Source organism: Dipodomys merriami, unplaced genomic scaffold (genome assembly GCF_024711535.1).
Source record: "Dipodomys merriami isolate MVZ:Mamm:240054 unplaced genomic scaffold, mDipMer1.0.p SCAF_2712, whole genome shotgun sequence".
NCBI lineage: Eukaryota > Metazoa > Chordata > Mammalia > Rodentia > Heteromyidae > Dipodomys > Dipodomys merriami.
Genome location: NW_027204174.1, coordinates 20,658 through 38,041, shown reverse-complemented (window position 1 = coordinate 38,041; position 17,384 = coordinate 20,658).

Here is a 17,384-nt window from a genome sequence, read left to right as displayed (position 1 = left end):
CCACCAGCGCCCGGCGAGATTTTTTTTTTAATGATCATGAGATCTTAGCCTCCTGAGTAGCTAGTGATACCTGACTATTTTTGCAGATCCATTTTTGTAAATTTTCTTTCCAGTCTTTTACTTAATATTATTTTTGATGGTACTGAGGTTTGAATTCAGTGCCATGCATTTGCTCACTTGCTTGCTTCATCCACGCCTCCAGCTTGCAGTCTCTCTCTCTCTCTCTCTCTCTCTCTCTCTCTCTCTCTCTCTCTCTCTCGTTTGCTCTCTCGTTTGCTCTCTCACTCGCTCGCTCAATCCTTTTCTCTTTCTCTCTGGTTACTTTTATATGTATTTTATTATTAAAATACTGTATAGGCGGATTACAGTTACATAAAGGCAATGAGTACATTTCCTATCCAGTATTGTTGTTACCTCCTCCTTTGTTTATCCCCTGCCGTCCCTTCCCTCCCCACCTCCCTCAGCTACCCCCCATCTTCCTCTACTCCCCCCAACGGAGTTGTTAAGTGTATTTTACATCTCATTGTTACAATGGGTCAACCTGTATCCTTATTTAAGCATTTTCTTATTTCCCTTACCTTCCCAAATTACAAAAATGTATATACAAAATGCAGGGCACTGGAATCAAATACAGTGAAAACGGCGGGGGGGGGGGGGGGAGAACAAAAAACAGTACATTATAAATATATTAAAAACAATAGCAAGAAAGGACAAACCACTGTGTCCCTATCTTGGGGTTCCTTTCACTTAACATCCTCTTATATGGTCATATGTACATAGCTTTTGACCTTTTCTGCTTGTTCTAGACATTATTGCAAATAAGGGAAACCATAGGACCTATGTATCTTTGGGCCTGGATTACCTCACTTAATGAATTACCTCATTTAATAAATTTTTTCCAAATCTTCCATTTCCTAACAAATGGGGGCAATGTCATTCTTTCTGATGGAGACATAGAATTCCATTGTGTGTGTACACACACACACACACACACACACACACACACACACACACACACACACACACATCACATTTTCTTGATCCACTCATCTACTGAGGGGCATCTGTGTTGGTTCCATATTTTAGCTATGGAAATAATGCTGTGATAAACATAGTTGTGCTGTTTGCTGGTTATTTTCTGAAATGAGGGTTCATGAGTGTTTCTACCCTTGCTAGCCTTAAACTGCAATCCTCCTACTCTCAGTCACCTGAGTTGCTAGAATTATAGGCACTTGGCCTGTAATTTTTAAAAAAATTGGTTATATTGAGGATTAAACTTGGGGCTTTGCCCTTGCTAGGTAGGAACTTAGCACTTACTCCATGCCTCTAGCCTTATTTTGTATTGGTTATTCTTAAGGTAGGATCTCATTTTATGCCTGCGCTGTGAACCTGCTGCTTCCTATGTCACTGGGAAAGATAGATATGTGCCATTGTGATTCTTCCATGGCTGAGATATCAAGCATGCCCACTGCTTCAAATCATTAGTTGAGATGAAGTCTCTCAGATTTCTTGTGTTTGTTTTTTGACTGAGGCTGGCCTCAGACTCTGATCCTTCAGTCTTTACCTCCTCAGTTGCTAGGATTACAGGCCTGAATCACCTTGCCTGGATTACTTTTAAAGTAAGGGAAAGTAAAATAACCTGAAGTTAGAATAACCTGAAGGGATTCAAGAGGAAAGTAGAGAAAGTAAATCACACGTGCCATGTGGCACTGTCGCTGCTATGCATGGAAAGTAGGGCCACTTCACTATCAGGTGCAACTAGTGAATTGAGCCAGGCAGGCTTAAATGAGTAAGAAGACACACAAGGTCTAGTTGGCTTTAGGTATGGTATGATCTGGAAGTTTGTAGTACTGTCAGGGCATGGGCTTCTTCTCTCTAAGTTCTCTTGGTTCTGCCTTTATATTAGACTGAACACTCTGTACTCCCCATGCCCCTCCATACCTTGGTGGTAAAATATAACACTTTTTGACCTTATATCCATACCCAGACCCTAGAGGAGAGAATCTATCTCTGTTGCCTCTATAGAAAAGACATCTTAGCATGATCTGTTTAAATCTTTTATTTTATTTTTATTGTGAAAATACTACAGAGGGGTTACAATTACATGGGCAAGGTAATGAGTACATTTATTACCAAGCTTTCTTGCCTCCTCCTTTGTTTCTCCTTCCCATCCCTTCCCATCTCCCCCCGCTCCGCCATCCCCCCACGCCAAAGTTGTAAAGTTCATTTTTCGACATAACATCTTGTACAAACTTATTGGTCCACTTTGGATCTGATGTGTTTATTATGATAGGATTCATTCACAATCACTAGTCAAGAAGATGGGCTGTGCTGGGTGACTTATCCTACTTAGAGCTAGGGATGGGATTGGGCCACCTCAGTCATATGGAAAGAGCATTTACACAGAGAAGAAGCTGGCTACTCCTGGTTGTGGTGGTGGGAAAGATAGTTGAGAAGAGGCTGACAGATGTCCATGTCAGAGCCCTGCTGACATCGTGGGGACTAAACTTGACCCTCAAAATGCCACCACTTTGCCACTCTAGCCCTGTCTTTGTGGAGCACTGAACCTGTATCCTGTAGATCAGCACTCTCTGGCACCGCTGGGCTGAGGTGCTAATGGCATGGGCCTCAGTTTCTCACTGGGGAGAGCTTGGGTGTTAGGATTGCCAGCCTTGTTGCCTCAAGATGATTAGTTGAAAGCTGTCTTCATTGAGAATTTTCTTGTCAGTTCTGTGGCTGCTTTCCTCTCCCTGCTCTGAGAGCTGCTCCTCTCTCATGTGCATGCAAAGTCAGCTCACTGAAAATCTCTTGAGCTGAAAAAGAGCTTCTGTCTCTCCAACTTCCCCTGCTGTTCCTAGCATGAGGAGGTAGACTGTTCATACTTTGGAAGCTAGAGGAAGCTAAACAATTCCACTTGCTGTGTGTGGGGGGTGTATTTATGCATGTGTAGCTGGTTCTGCATGTGGCTCTCTTTCTCACTCTTTGATCTATCCATGCTTCCTGTTTGCTGCCCTCTGCTGAATAGAGATAGGAGAAGGAAGGGGGAAACAAAAAGCAGCCCCAGTTTTTCTTCTTGTTCTTGGGTTTTTAAGAAGTTGAAGCTGTGAATGCTGAATTTTCCTCAGCTTCCTTAGATGATGGAAGACACAACATAAAATACTACTTGTAAGAATCTTAATGAGGAGGATATATGTAGTAATAACTGGCTGCCATTCATTTAGCCCATTACTTTTGTTTTTTGTTTTTTTTTTTGGTCAGTGGTGGGGCTTGAACTCTGGGCCTGGGCACTGTCTCTCATCTCTTCAGCTCAAGGCTAGTGCTCTACCAGTTGATCCACAGCCCACTTTCTGATTTCTGGTGGTTAATTGGAGGTAAGAGTCTCACAGGCTTTCCTGCCCTGGCTGGATTTGAACCATGATCCTCAGATCTCAGCTTCCTGAGTAGCTAGGATTATAGGCATGAGCCACTGTGCCTGGCTTGTATGGTTGCCGTGTTTGACTGAGTTCAGGAGGCCAGGCATTTAACCTCCCTGGACCCTCTGTTTCCTGGCCTGTAAATAGAGCTTTACCTGTCTCCCATGCCAGCAGAATACAGCTAAAATGGGGCTTGTCAGAGCCAGAAGCCAATGACTCATGCCTGTAATCCTAGTTACTCAGGAGGCTGAGATCTGAGGATATGGTTCAAAATCTGGGAGACTATTATCTCCAATGAACCACCAAAAAGCTAGATGTGGAGCTGTGGCTTAAGTAATAGAGCACTATCCTTGAGCACAAAAACTCTGGGCCAGGGCCCAGGCAAGCCCCTGTGTTCAAGCCCCAGGATTATCATAGGAAAAAAAGAATAGGGCGGGGCTGGTTCATTTTTTGACCCATATCTCTTTCCACCTGGCCTTCCTTGGGGCAGCTGTCACGTGCTGTGGCAAGGGGTGAGTCATCCTTTATCTGCGGTGAGCTGTAGGAAGAGGGTCTTCCAGAGGTGTCGTTCCATGGGTCTGGGTACTCCTGCCTGTTTCTCCCTCCTTCATGTCGTCTCCTCCCTCTGCTCTCTGCTTTCCCCTGGCAGTGGGCAAGGCAGGTGACTGCTTCTGCCACCAAAGCACTGTCAGGGAACAATAGTCCACATTAAGAAGGGCTGCCAGGCACCATGCCAGAGGTATTAAAGGGACATTTGATGACTTTTAATGTGAATCATCAGGTTTTATACTCTTTCTCTCTGTAGCAGATAAAGGGCAGGAAAGTCCAGGTGTGGATTTCTTCCCCCAGCCTTGTGGGGTTCTCCTTGTGGTGTTAATGTGCCTCTTTGACCCCAACCCTGCTTTCAATAATCTCATCTCTCTGTGTCATTCCCAATTGGTGTTGGGCTGTGTGTATGTGTGGTTGTGTGTGGTGGCTATCAGACACCATTTTGGGGTCTGGTCATGGAGCCTGAACTCTGGGCCTGGGCGCTGTCCCTCAGCTCTTCAGCTCAAGGCTAGCACTCTACCACTTAAGCCACAGCACCACTTCCAGCTTTTTTTTCCTGCTTATGTGGTGCTGAGGAATCAAACCCAGGGCCTCATGCATGCAAGGCAAGAGCTCTACCACTGAGCCACCTTCCCAGCCCCTAAGACACCATTTTAGAACCCACAATTGCTGCACTCCTTGTCCTGTCCCTCCTTCTCCCTTCCACCCTCCTCCCTCTCCTCTTTGTGCCAGTCCTGGGACTTGAACTCAGGGTCTTGGCACTGTCCCTGAGCTTCCTTTTGTTCAAGACTAGCACTCTACCACTCGAGCCACAACATCTCTTCTGACTGTTTCTGTTTCTGTTGTACTGAGGAATCAAACCTAGGGCTTCATGTATGCTAGGCAAGCACTCTACCACTAAGCCACATTCCCAGCCCTGTCAAATCTCTCTTAACCTTTTCCCTGTCAGATGGGCAGCCATCTTTGACTTGAATACACCCCAGTGGGGGGATCTCACTCAGTTTAGCTCAGCAGGGCTTAGGTAATCTGCTGTGGCCCATAGTGACTTAGAGGCTCTTCATCATTTCTGTCTCCTTTTGTATCTTTCCTGGCAGGTAGAATTCATCTATGTCTTTTGGAAATGTTTATAGAATGTAATTTGTACAGCATAGTGGCATGGATGTTATGGTGGGTTTGTCATTTTCCTAAGGCCTTCCCAGGAGTGAAGTAATGTTGAAGGAGTCCTCTCAGCAGGACAGCCCCTAGGGTGAGCCTATGGCTAGGGAGAGAGGATTCCCAAGATTTACTCTCTGAACCTTACACTTCTTTTGTCTCTGGCAGCTCTAGTTCCAAATATAACCAGTGTGTTGTATGTGATCATGTAGTCCAGAGCCTAATATATGGTTTTGTAGATAATACAGTCTCCACTATAGCCACTCGCTTCTGCCACTGTAGTATGTATATAGCCACACACAGTACATTCATCACCTGAATATGCTGTATTTCAATAAAGCTTTATTTGCCAACCCTATTCTGATTTCTTCCTGGTAGAAGTTCTGCATTGTGAGGTGGGGGCCATCCTGAACTATTTGACTCTGGATAGACCCTTGACCTGACAGAGCCTCTGTGTCCTTATCTGTATGTTGTGTGACTTGGGAGAGTGAGTTCTAATGTTCCTGCTTTAGCCCTGGGATCTCAGTGAAGCTCTGAGTTCTCTACTGAATCTGGCCCAAACTTTGATTCTGACTCCGCCCATTTCCCTCCTCTTACCCTATCCTAGCTTTCCTGGATCCTTGCTCAACGCTCCTAGCTCTTCTCCCCACTTCTGCTGGAATCTAAGTCCATTTTTAACACCCAGCCAGAGAATGCATTTATGAGTAAAATCAGAGGCTCCTATCTCTTTTCTAGAATTCATTAGTGCCTTGCAGCTACTGCTCAAGTTCAAGCTCCTGCCTTGTCTGGCCCTTTTGTACCCCTCCAGCTTCATTTTGTGTGTGTTGGTTGTGTTCACCATCACACTCCAGCCTGTTGGCTGTCTTACACAGGGGGCTCACTTCCTACCTTAGGTTTTTGCTCAGAGAATGAATGAATGCTCTTCCTAACAACTTTGACTTAGTTCTCTTCACCTTTGAGGTTTCAGCTCTAGTGTCACCTCAGACAGCCATTTTTTTTTTTTTGGTCGTGGGGCTTGAACTCTGGGCCTGGGTGCTGTCCCTCAGCTCTTCAGCTCAAGGCTAGCGCTGTACCACTTGAGCCACAGTGCCACTTCTGGCTTTTTTTCTTTTTGCTTATGCGGTGCTGAGGAATTGAACCCAGGGCCTCAGGCATGCAAGGCAAGTGCTCTACCACTGAGCCACCTTCCCAGCCCCCTCAGACAGCCTTTGGTGTTGTTATTGTTAGCTTTTTTTGTTTTCATCCTGGGTCCTGAACATTTTTACTCAAGGCTGGTACTCTTCCACTTGAACTACCAATCCCATGCTGGCTTTTTTGGTGGTTAATTGAAGATAAGAGCCTCATGGGCTTTTCCTGTCTGGGTGATCCCTTAGATTGCAGCCTCCTGAGTAACTAGGATTACAGAAACAAGCCACGGGCATCTGTTTTGATAGGCATCTCTTAGAGCTGACGTCTAGAAATTCCCTTATCACTCTGCAACATATCTGTGAATGATCCACTGACTAGAATCTGCTTGCTTGTTGGTTTACTTGTTTGTTTTTCTGCTTCATTAGATCGTGAGCACCATAAGATTCAGGACCTCATCTGTCTTATGAACTGATTCTTCCAAAGACAAGCACATAGTAGCATCAGTATCTTGACTGACTGTTGTGTTCCTGCTGAGATTCCGTGTGTGTGTGTGTGTGTGTGTGTGTGTGTGTGTGTGTGTGTGTGTGTGTGTGTGTGTGTGTGTGTGTGTGTGTGTGTGTGTGTGTGTGTGTGTGTGTGTGTGTGTTATTGGTATTGGGGCTTGAACACAGGGCCTAGGCACTGTCCTTAGCATTTCTTTCTTTTTTTGTAAGTCGTGGGGCTTGAACTCTGGGCCTGGGCACTGTCCCTCAGCTCTTCAGCTCAAGGCAAGTACTCTACCACTTAAACCACACTGCTACTTCTGGTTTTCTGGTGGTTAATTGAAGATGAGAGTCTTACAAACTTTCCTTCCCAGGCTGGCTTTGAATTACGATCCTCAAATCTCAACCTCCTGAGTAGCTAGGATTACAGGCATGAGCCACTGGCTCCTGGTTGCCTTTAGCATTTCTTGCTTAAGACTGTGAATCTACCATTTGAGCCATACTCTACTTTTGGCTTTTTGGTGATTAATTGGAGGTAAAAGTCTAATGGACTTGTCTTCCCTATCTGGTTTTGAATCTCTATCCTCGGATCTCAGCATCTTGAATAGCTAGGGTTATAGGCTTGAGCAATGGATGCCGGGCATCCAGGACTCTTTATCTGCTGCTGTTCCCTTGTATGTCATTTGGAAGTCTTTCTGCTCTTGGTGCTAGGAGACACTGTACACATTGTCCCTCAGGAGGCTGCATTCTTGTGCTTTCATTTCCTCAGGTAAGATCAGATACCTCAGAAGGATGAGCTTCCTGGAAGAGCAGCTGGTTCCTGGCCTGAACTGATTGACTTCCTCTTTTTTTTTTTTTTTTTTTGACTTCCTCTTAAACTGTCCATTAGCATCAATCTGTCCATCCCCTTCGCCTACATGGCTTTGTGGGTGGTGTCTCTGAGTGAGGATCTGTCTAGTTCTCTCCCTTCAGATGGTCTTATAAAACCATTTTTTACCACCATAATAAAGATGATGTATAGAGAGTTACAATTTCATAATTGAGATGGTCTTTTTAAGCACAAAAGAGTCTCTTTGGGGTAAGATTTTGTTCTTGGAAATGTGGGCCTCTGTTTACTGTGTTGGGGGGAAGGTGTTTGCTGCAGCTAGGGTGAGGGTCCTTTGGGACCAGAGGTAGGTCTCTTAGGGAGAAAGGCTGCATCCCAGTGACTCAGTCTTTCCTTAGGCCCCATGAAGGGGTAAACGGATTCACAGATGGAATTGTTTCCTCAAATAAGATCTGTTATACCAGTGGCCCACACATGCAATCATAGTTACTCAGGAGGCTGAGATCTGAGGATCACAGTTCAAAGCCTGGTCAGGTAGCAATGTCCAGTTAGTGTCCAGTTAACACCAAAAAGTCTGAGTGAAAACGCGAAGGGACAGCTCCCAGGCCCTGAATTAAAGCTGCAGTAGCAGCACGAGACACACACACACACACACACACACACACACACACACACACACACACACACACACACACAGTAACAACCTGTTAAAATTCTAAGACTCAATCCTCAGAATATGACTTTAGTTGGAAACAGGGTGATTGTAATTAACATGGTTAAAGGGTGTTCCTGCTGGAATAGAGTGGGGCCTTAATCCTACGCTACTTTGTTGGAAAGACTACCCCTACAAAGACGAAGTCAGATTGGGGTTATGCTTCTTTTTTGGGGGGGGGTCCGGTCATGGGGCCTGAACTCTGGACCTGGGTACTGTCCCTCAGCTCTTCAGCTCAAGGCTAGCGCTCTACCACTTGAGCCATAGTGTCACTTCCTGCTTTTTTCTTTTTTTTGCTTATGTGGTGCTGAGGAATTGAACCCAGGGCCTCATGCATGCAAGGCAAGCGCTCTGCCTCTGAGCCACCTTCCCAGCCCCGGGTTATGCTACTTTTGGCCAAAGCACACCAAGCGATCCCAGAGGTAGGGATAACTGTCTTGATCTCTTCTAGCTCCTTCTGTTCCTTTTTTAATTCTTACAAATGATCCTTCCTTCCATGGAGGATTAACAAATCCCACTGCCCATATGTGTTCTTTAACTAAAACCACTCTCCTGATTAAGAGATTTCCATCAACATCATTGTCTGAATATGTGGTCCTTGCGTTTTGTCACTCCACTACAATGTCTCTCAGTTGATCTGAGTTCCATCTACATTGATACCAACAGTTTTGTTCTGGATCCAAACTAAATTTGGGGGAGTTCTGTGTGGTAGTTATAAAAAACCACTCCCAGGGCTGGGAATGTGGCTTAGTGGTAGAGTGCTTGCCTAGCATGCATGAAGCCCTGGGTTCCTCAGTACACATAAAGACAAAGAGCCAGAAGTGTTGCTGAGACTCATGTGGTAGAGTGCTAGCCTTAAGCAAAAGAAGCTCAGGGACAGCACCTAGGCCAAGTTCAAGCCCCAGGACTGGCAAAAAGAAAGAAAGAAACAAACCCAAACACTCTCAGTGTAACAGGGAACACAAATGAGTTGACAGAGCTGTAGCATGCAAGGCAGGACATAGAATAATTCCCTCTGGAAGAGGAGACCAGTGGAATGTTTTACCATGAAGAGATTATGCTGTGGAGATCTGAAAAGGCTTCTGCAAGTGATAAGATGTTTTTTTGTTTGTTTGTTTTTGTTGTTTTTGATGCAAATACTGAGGTTTGAATGTAGGCTCTGAGTGCTGTCCCTTAACTTTTTTGCTCAAGGCTGGTGCTGTGCCACAGCTTCATTTCTGGTTATGTGGTGGTTCATTTGAGAAAAGAGTCTCATAGACTTTCCTGCCAAGGCTGGCTTTGAATCAAGACCCTCAGATCTCAGCCTACTAAGTAGCTAGGATTACAGGCATGAGCCACTTGTGCCTGGCTAAAGTAGTGAGTAAATTTTAAGGTGGTCCTTAAGAAGATCAAGACTGTAGTCATGTGTATGCAGTATGACTGGGCCTCTCACGTGGTAAGAGGGGGCCTATTCCAGCTATAACGGGTGAGGCCGAGTCACTGAAAGTTCTGTTAATATCTGCTAGAGAGTAATTGCAGTGGTGGGTAAGGGACCGGTCACAATGCTTTGATGACTGGGCTATAGAAGCTGGACTTCAGGAGGCAGGGAGGCAGGAGGCAGTGAGGGAAGGTTTTTTGTTTTGTTTTGTTTTTGTTTTTGTGTGTGTGTCAATGTGTGTGTTTTAATCATCCCCCATATTGGTATTTATTACATAAATAACATTTCTAGCCAAAACAAGTAACAACTTCAGTGACTGAATTCCCAGTGACCCATTAGCCAACCCAGAAAACAAAAAAGCCATAATGACAAGAAGAAATAAAATTAAAATTGAAAAGCACCTTTTCCTTGTTGTATTTAGTGTTTCAACTGAAACCCAAAGCTGATATTAGATGTAAAATCCACTTGCAGGATTCTTGTGGCTGTGGGTAGTTGTAAGCCTAGGATGAGGGAAGCACAGATGTCTCAAGAAGGTAAGTGAAGGAACATGAAGGAAGCATGGAGCCAGGGAGAGCAGCAGCTGATGCTAAAAGAGAATGGATCCTTTCATTCATCTACTGTGCCCACCTGCAGGTATCCAGATGCCAAATAATCTGCAACGTCTGAGCTCAGGATATTCATCATATATAATAGTTATTGCTGGTGCAGTACTAAGTACTCTCTATATTATTGTTCTTTTTCTCTAGGGGGCTGGGGGTTCTGAGGTTTGGACTCTGCTAGGCTGGTGCTCTGCCAAATGAACCATGTCTGCAGCCCTGTTTTTTACTGATTGTTTTTTTATGATAGGATTTCACTTCCTGCCTGAGTGAATACCTGAATGTGATTCATTTATTCTAGACTGCCGCTCTTCCTGACATCACAAGCACACACTGCCTTCCATGTAGATGAAATCTTGCAGACTTTTCTGCCCGGATTGATTTGGAAGTGTGACTCTCTTTATCAAGCCTCTTCATTAACTAGGATTGCAGTATCTGGTACCCTGCTCATGATCACATCAGCCTAATAATATGTGGACCATAATTGCTCCATTTTATAGATGAGGGTACTAAGCATAGGGCAAGAGATATGCTTCACTCAGGGCCACACAGCTGGCTGCTGAAATGCTGACTGGCCTGCAGAGCCTGAAGTCCTAATCCCAGAATGCAGTGTGTCTCTCTGGCTTCTGTGAGTACAGGTGTGTGCAAGTTCATGGGAGAGCCTGGCCTCCTGAAAAGGGAAGCGCTGACTATTCTTTTCAAGTTGAGTGTGATGATTCAGCCAGGCCCTAAAGGCTAGGGAAGGGGTGGGAAGCCATGTGATTCTAGGCAGAGGTGCAGCACAGACAGCAGTCCAGACTGGGAAAACAGCAAGGTGTAGTCAAAGTCCCCAGGTTTGGGAGAAGCTGGGCCATAGGCAGAGCTGGGTCTGCCTAGTCTACCTTGCAGTTCATGGAATACTGTGTTTAGTAGCTAAGTCATGCAGCCAACTAATTGTTTTGTTTACCTCTGTCAGGCATTTATAGCTGGGCCAGGTGAGTCAGGGAGAAGCCCAGGATGATCCTGGGAAGGATGTGTACACTCCAGTTCCAGGCCTTGCTGTGCAGTCTCAGCCTGATTGAGGGCTGCTGGCTGAGTCTATGGTTCTGCTTCATTTACATGTGAGTCATCCATCAGTTTCTTACTGAATACTGAATGTGCCCCAGACTGGTACTCCAATATTCCTAGAGGGAGGGACCCAGTCTCTGACCTTCAGACCTGTTGTACTGCTGCCAGACAGTGAATTTCAGACATGACCTTGAGAGCCCAGTAAAGGCCATGTGGTACCTTTCAGACTGCCTTCCTTACTACCCCTTGTCTCCTTGCCTCATTCTCATTCTGCCTTAATACCAACCTTTCAAGACCTCTGTTTTGTCTGGGTTTGATCCAGACATCACTGTCCTAGTTATATGTGTTTAGATACATTATTTATTGATTTATTTATTTGGTGCTGGTCCTGGACTTGAACTCAGAACGTAGGCGCTCTCCCTAAGCCTTTCTGGTCCAGGCTAGAGCTTTATCACTTGAGCCACAGTTCTGTGTCTGGGTAATTGGATGGGTAATTTGATGGGTAATTGGAGAGAAGAGTCTCATGGACAGTTAGCAAAATGAACTCCCTTCCCATAGCTTAGTACACTCCTTCCCTTCTCCACAGCTTAGTATGTTCCCTTCCTAGGCAACACCAGGCCCACTTGGTAAAGGCAGTAAATAATCAGCCTCCAACACCCTCTACCTTGGGATGGCTCTTCTCTGGAATAGCTACCACCATATAAGCCATGTAAGCAACAAGAGCCTCTTAGAGTGATCTTCAGGTCTGGGCAGTTGAGAGACCCCTTATCTACTATTTGGACAGTAGCCATAAATCCTCATCTTCCATTATGAAGCCCCTGGCCCACACTTCCACACCAGGGTCTCTGCCTCCTCATCCTTTCTAGCCCCTCCTAAACCTCCTAGGTTATATAGGTCACCTTAGACATAGCTGGTGCTGCTTCTCACTTCTCCCCTGTGAGAAGGTTTCTTGCCGGGTCCTTTCCTGGCAATAAACTTTTCTTTATTCTCTGTACCTGGATGTCTGTGAGGTTTTCTGGGAAAGTCTAATAATCTAGCATGGTCTTTCCTGCCCAAGCTGGCTTTAAAGCATGATCCTCAGATCTCAGCCTTCTGAATAGCTAAGATAACAGGTGTGAGCCATCACTGCCCAGCCTGAATACATTTCTTAATCTCTTTCTTTTGTCATTTCTTTAATTTTTTGGGGGGAGGGAGAGTGGAGACGTTCTCCTGGGACTTGAGCTTTGTGCTTGGGTGTTGTCCCTAACCTCTTTTGCTCAAGGCTAGTGCTCTACCACTTGAGTCACAGCTCCACTTCTGGCTCTTTTGGTAGTTAATTAGAGATAAGAATCTCACAGACACTGGGGGCTGGTGGCTCAAGTCTGTAATCCTAGCTATTCAGGAATCTGAGATCTGAGAATCATGGTTCCAAGTCAATCCGCGCAGGAAAGTTCTTGAGACTCTTTTTTTTTTTTTTTTTGTCGATTATAGGACATGAACTCTGGGCCTGAGTGCTGTCCCTCAGCTCTTCAGCTCAAGGCGAGCTCTCTACCACTTGAGCTACAGTGCCACTTCTGGTTTTCTGAGTGTTTATTGGAGATAAGAGTTTCATGGACTTTCTTGGCTTTGATCTGGGATCCTCAGATCTCAGCCTCCTGAGTAGCTAGGATTACAGGCGTGAGCCATGGGGGCGCTCACCTTTCATGAGATTCTTATCTCCAATAAACCACTAGAAAACTGGAAGTGGCACCTTGGCTCAAGTGGTAGAGCACTCGCCTTGAGCTGAAGAGCACAAGGACAATGCCCAAGCCCAGAGTTCAAGCCCCGTGACAGACAAATAAAAAAAAAAAGAATCTCACAGATTTTCCTGTCCCGGCTGATTAGCACTGACCCTCCCCAATAAAATGGACATAATTATACTACTTAGTGCTTCAGGGGATAGGTTTTAGGATTAAATGAGTTTACACACACACACACACACACACACACACACACACACACACTTTGAATAGTGCCTGGTGCTTAGTAACTGTGATAGTGATGCCATTGTTATGCCCAGTGTGGGTTCTCTTAACCTAGACCCTCTGTAGTGGACACACTTTAGAATTCAGAGTCAGGCTTCAACCAGGTTAACGCAGAGGATTTTTTAACTATAAAACAAGAGAATAGACTAATGAGAGATTTGCTAACGAGCCAGTTGGTCAAGCCTGTATCCTAGCTGCTCAGGAGGCTGAAATTTGAGGATGGCAATTGGAAGACAGTCTGGGCAGCAGAAATAGAGCTATGGCTGAAGTGGTAGAGTGTTAGCCTTGAGCCAAAGAAGCTCAGGGACAGCACCCAGGTCCTCAGTTCAAACCCCCAGGACTGGCACCAAAATTTAAAAAAAAACTGTAAAGGACATAGGAATATCAGCTGTAGGAGCAGCCACTATCTGAGTTGCCATCACATGGCTGAGGAAGTGGTTCCAAACACCTTCTGCTCAGGGCCGTGGCAGAGTTCTCAAGAAAGAGTCCAAGTGCGACTTGGAGAGGGGAAAGCCATGCTTTTTACCTAGTGGCGGAGAACTTACTGAAAGCTCTGCTAAGGCATAGGGAAGGAAATTGGTGGTGTGAGATGTTGGTGTTGGATGATGTTGATCTCCATCCTGTGCACAGCTAAATAGAGCAGTTGTTCTGCCAGGAGCTGGACCTGGAGAGGCCATGCCTGGCCACCATCCTCCCCCTGAAGGGTCTCACACCACTGTGGTAGTTGGAAGGTCAACATCTGGAATGGCTGTATCGCATTCTGCATAGTGGGCAATGATGGTTGTGTTGCAGCAGAGAATTAAAATATTGATAATTGGTGGTCTTTGTCAGTGTGAGCTGAGAGAACAGAACTTGAACAGAGGATTTACAGAATCTTGTATTTCTCATGTTGGGGAAACTGAAAGTCTGAGCTCAAGGCTGCCAGAGTCAAGGTCATGGTCAAGGTGCTAGTTTATAGCTAATTGCTTTTTTTGCAATTAACAATTAGGGGTGAAGACAGTGTTCAGGGGAGAGCTCCTGTTTCTTCTCATGAAGACACTAATCCCACTCTTGGGGCTCCCTCCTCATGAAATAATCACCCCAAATTCTGGCACATTGGTGAATTTGGCAGAAGGGACCCAAGCATTCAGTCTGCAACATCCACACAAGTGTTCTTAAAATTAGGAATGTTGGCACAGTGCATACAGTGTATTGTGGAATAGCCTTGGTTCCCTGTGGTCAGGCACCTCCCTCCCCCCATGGCCAAAATGTATTCAGACAACACATGAATTGGATAAATAAAGACTATTAATACACGTGTCTTTTTAGATCAGATTTTGTTGCTAAATGAGTTATTTAAGAAGTTATTAATGTTTTAGATTTTGAAATTGAGGCAAAGATGTGCTTGACCTGTGGTATTTTTATGACTTTCTCTACTCATCAGTCATAGTGATCTCTGGAAATGTGAATAATGCCCCTGGCTCTCCTGTAGGAAACTACTCCTGGTCCCCTCCTCTCCTGTCTTCCCCACCTCTGTTCCCAGCCACATTGACTGCATGAAAACCACCTGCCTCTTACTACATGGAATGCTTGTTCTCCCCCTCTGTCTCTCTCTCTGTCAGTGTCTCTGTCTCTTTCATATACACTCACACACACACATATATACACAAACTTCTTATTTTTCTGTTTATGTGGTACAGGGGAATTGAACCCAGGGCTTCATGTGTGCTAGGCAAGCACTCGACCACTAAGCCATATTCCCAGCCCACGTACAAACTTCGAATTGGTCCATATGGTTCAAAACATTAAATGTAGATAGATGAGGCGGGGTGGGGGGAGGGAATGATCAAATGAATGTGGGGAATGGTCACAGCCAATATATATAAAGGCTGTGAAAAATCCAAAATTTAAAATGCATTGAATAGAACAAATAAAATGGAAAAAGGATGTTAGGAAGAGCAAAAGGACCCTCCCCGTTCCTCACTCCCCCAGGAAAAAGCAAATGTAAAAGGGCAGGAAGAGCATAGTTCCAGGAGGGCTGTGTGGTTGCCCGGGGCTTTGGGGCTGGAAAAGAAAGAGCAAGAGGTGAAACTAGTTTCCAGCAGAGTTGGCTGGAGCAGAGTATGTCTGGGCTGTGTGATTTAGCTTTTGCTAGAGGCCTCCCCCACTTCCCTCCCTCTTCCCTTCTCTCCCCTTCCCTCCCTTCCCTCCCTTCTGCTCCTCTCCTCACTTTTCCTAACAAATTCTAGAATCTGGTGACTTATAGAACAAACACCTCATAGTTTCTGTGGGTCAGGGATTTGCACTTTGCTGTATGAAGTGGTCTGGTTCGTGTGAGATTGTAGTCATGATATCTAGCTCTTCACCCTTCTGGGGTCTCAACTGGAGCTGGGTGGTCTGCTCACAGTGTTGTGTTGTAGCTTGATTTCCCTAGACCAAATGATTCAGGAAGGAGGAAAAGATCAAGCTGACAGCTCTATTCCCTCTTTGACCTAAATGTAGTCTCTGAACATGTCCATGATACTTGAAGCTTGCTGGGAACCAAGTGCTGTTTGCTAGAAAACACAGCTACTACCTTTGATAAGAGCTGTTAAGCCTTGGAGCCTATTGATACCCTGTTTGAAAACATTGCTTGGCACCACCACTTTGCATAAGAACCTCCACCACTTTACATAAGAGCCACTAAGCCTTGGGCTGGGAAGGTGGCTCAGTGGTAGAGCGCTTGCCTTGCATGCCTGAGGCCCTGGGTTTGATTCCTCAGCACCACATAAGCAAAAAGAAAAAAGCCAGAAGTGACGCTGTGGCTCAAGTGGTAGAGCACTAGCCTTGAGATGAAGAGCTAAGGGACAGCGCCCAGGCCCAGAGTTCACGCCCCACGACTGGACCCAAAAAAAGAAGAGCCACTAAGCCTTAAAACTTACCTATGACAACATTGATTGGCACCTTCTGAAGATTCCCCACCTATGACCTTTTGCAAGATACACTTTGCAGTTTTGGTGCCTAGCAACCCTATTGACCTGCTGATGCTAATTACCCTGCTCAGCATGCTATATATACTGCTGTGTAAAAAATAAAGTTTGAGACCTTGATCAGAACCCTGTCTTGGTCTCCTTCCTCATGTCTGGTTTGTCTCTCATTCAGGTCAGTTCCTCTTCGAGCCCTTGTTGACCGACCCCGCGGGCAGGGGCAGAAGCTCTATTCATTAAGTTAGAAATAATATCTGAAATGCTACCTCTGTGCAGGAAGAGAACCAGACTCCAGCTCTTCAGGGGAGGAGTGTGACAGAATTGGAGGCCATTTGAGAGCCTGTTGTGTGCTTGACATCATGAATGGCACAAGGGATCCAAGGTGCAGCCCCTGATGTACACTCTAGAAGTTTACATCTGCCAGAAAAGTTATGCTCTGCTCCATGACTGATCATGAGAAGGGAGACAGACTTCTTAGAGAGGTCTGAGAAAGTGGAAAGCAGAATGGATGGTAGCAGAGGGAGGCTCTAGGGAGGAGCTGGCTCCTGCCTTCATGTATTTGCAGCTTTCTCCTCTGTTTTATTTATTTATTTATTTTTTGTCGGTGTGAGGCTTGAACTCTGGACCTGGGCGCTATCCCTGTGCTCTTCAGATAAAGGCAAGCATTCTGCAGCTAGAGCCACAGCACCACTTCCAGTTTTCTAATGGTTTATTGGAGATCAGAGTCTCATGGACTTTTCTGGCCGGGCTGGCTTTGAACCGTGATCCTCAGATCTCAGCCTTCTGAATAGCTAGGCTTACAGGTGTGAACCACTGGTGTCAGGCTTACCACTGCTTTTTGTTCATCCTTTGTCCCTCCATTTCTGTGCACTAATTTTATTTTTATGCTGAAGAAAAATAGAAAGCTATTATCTATCCTACTTCATGAGGTTATTTGACTATTGTACCTAATTTGGTTATTGCAATTGAGATATTGTGGGCTTTAGACAGTGGTCAAATGCAAATAAGATTGATTCATTGGTTGTTTGATGGATCGAGTCATTCATTCATTCATTCATTCAGTACATTTATTGTTGTACCAACTATGTAACCAGCAAGATATGTGCCTTGCATT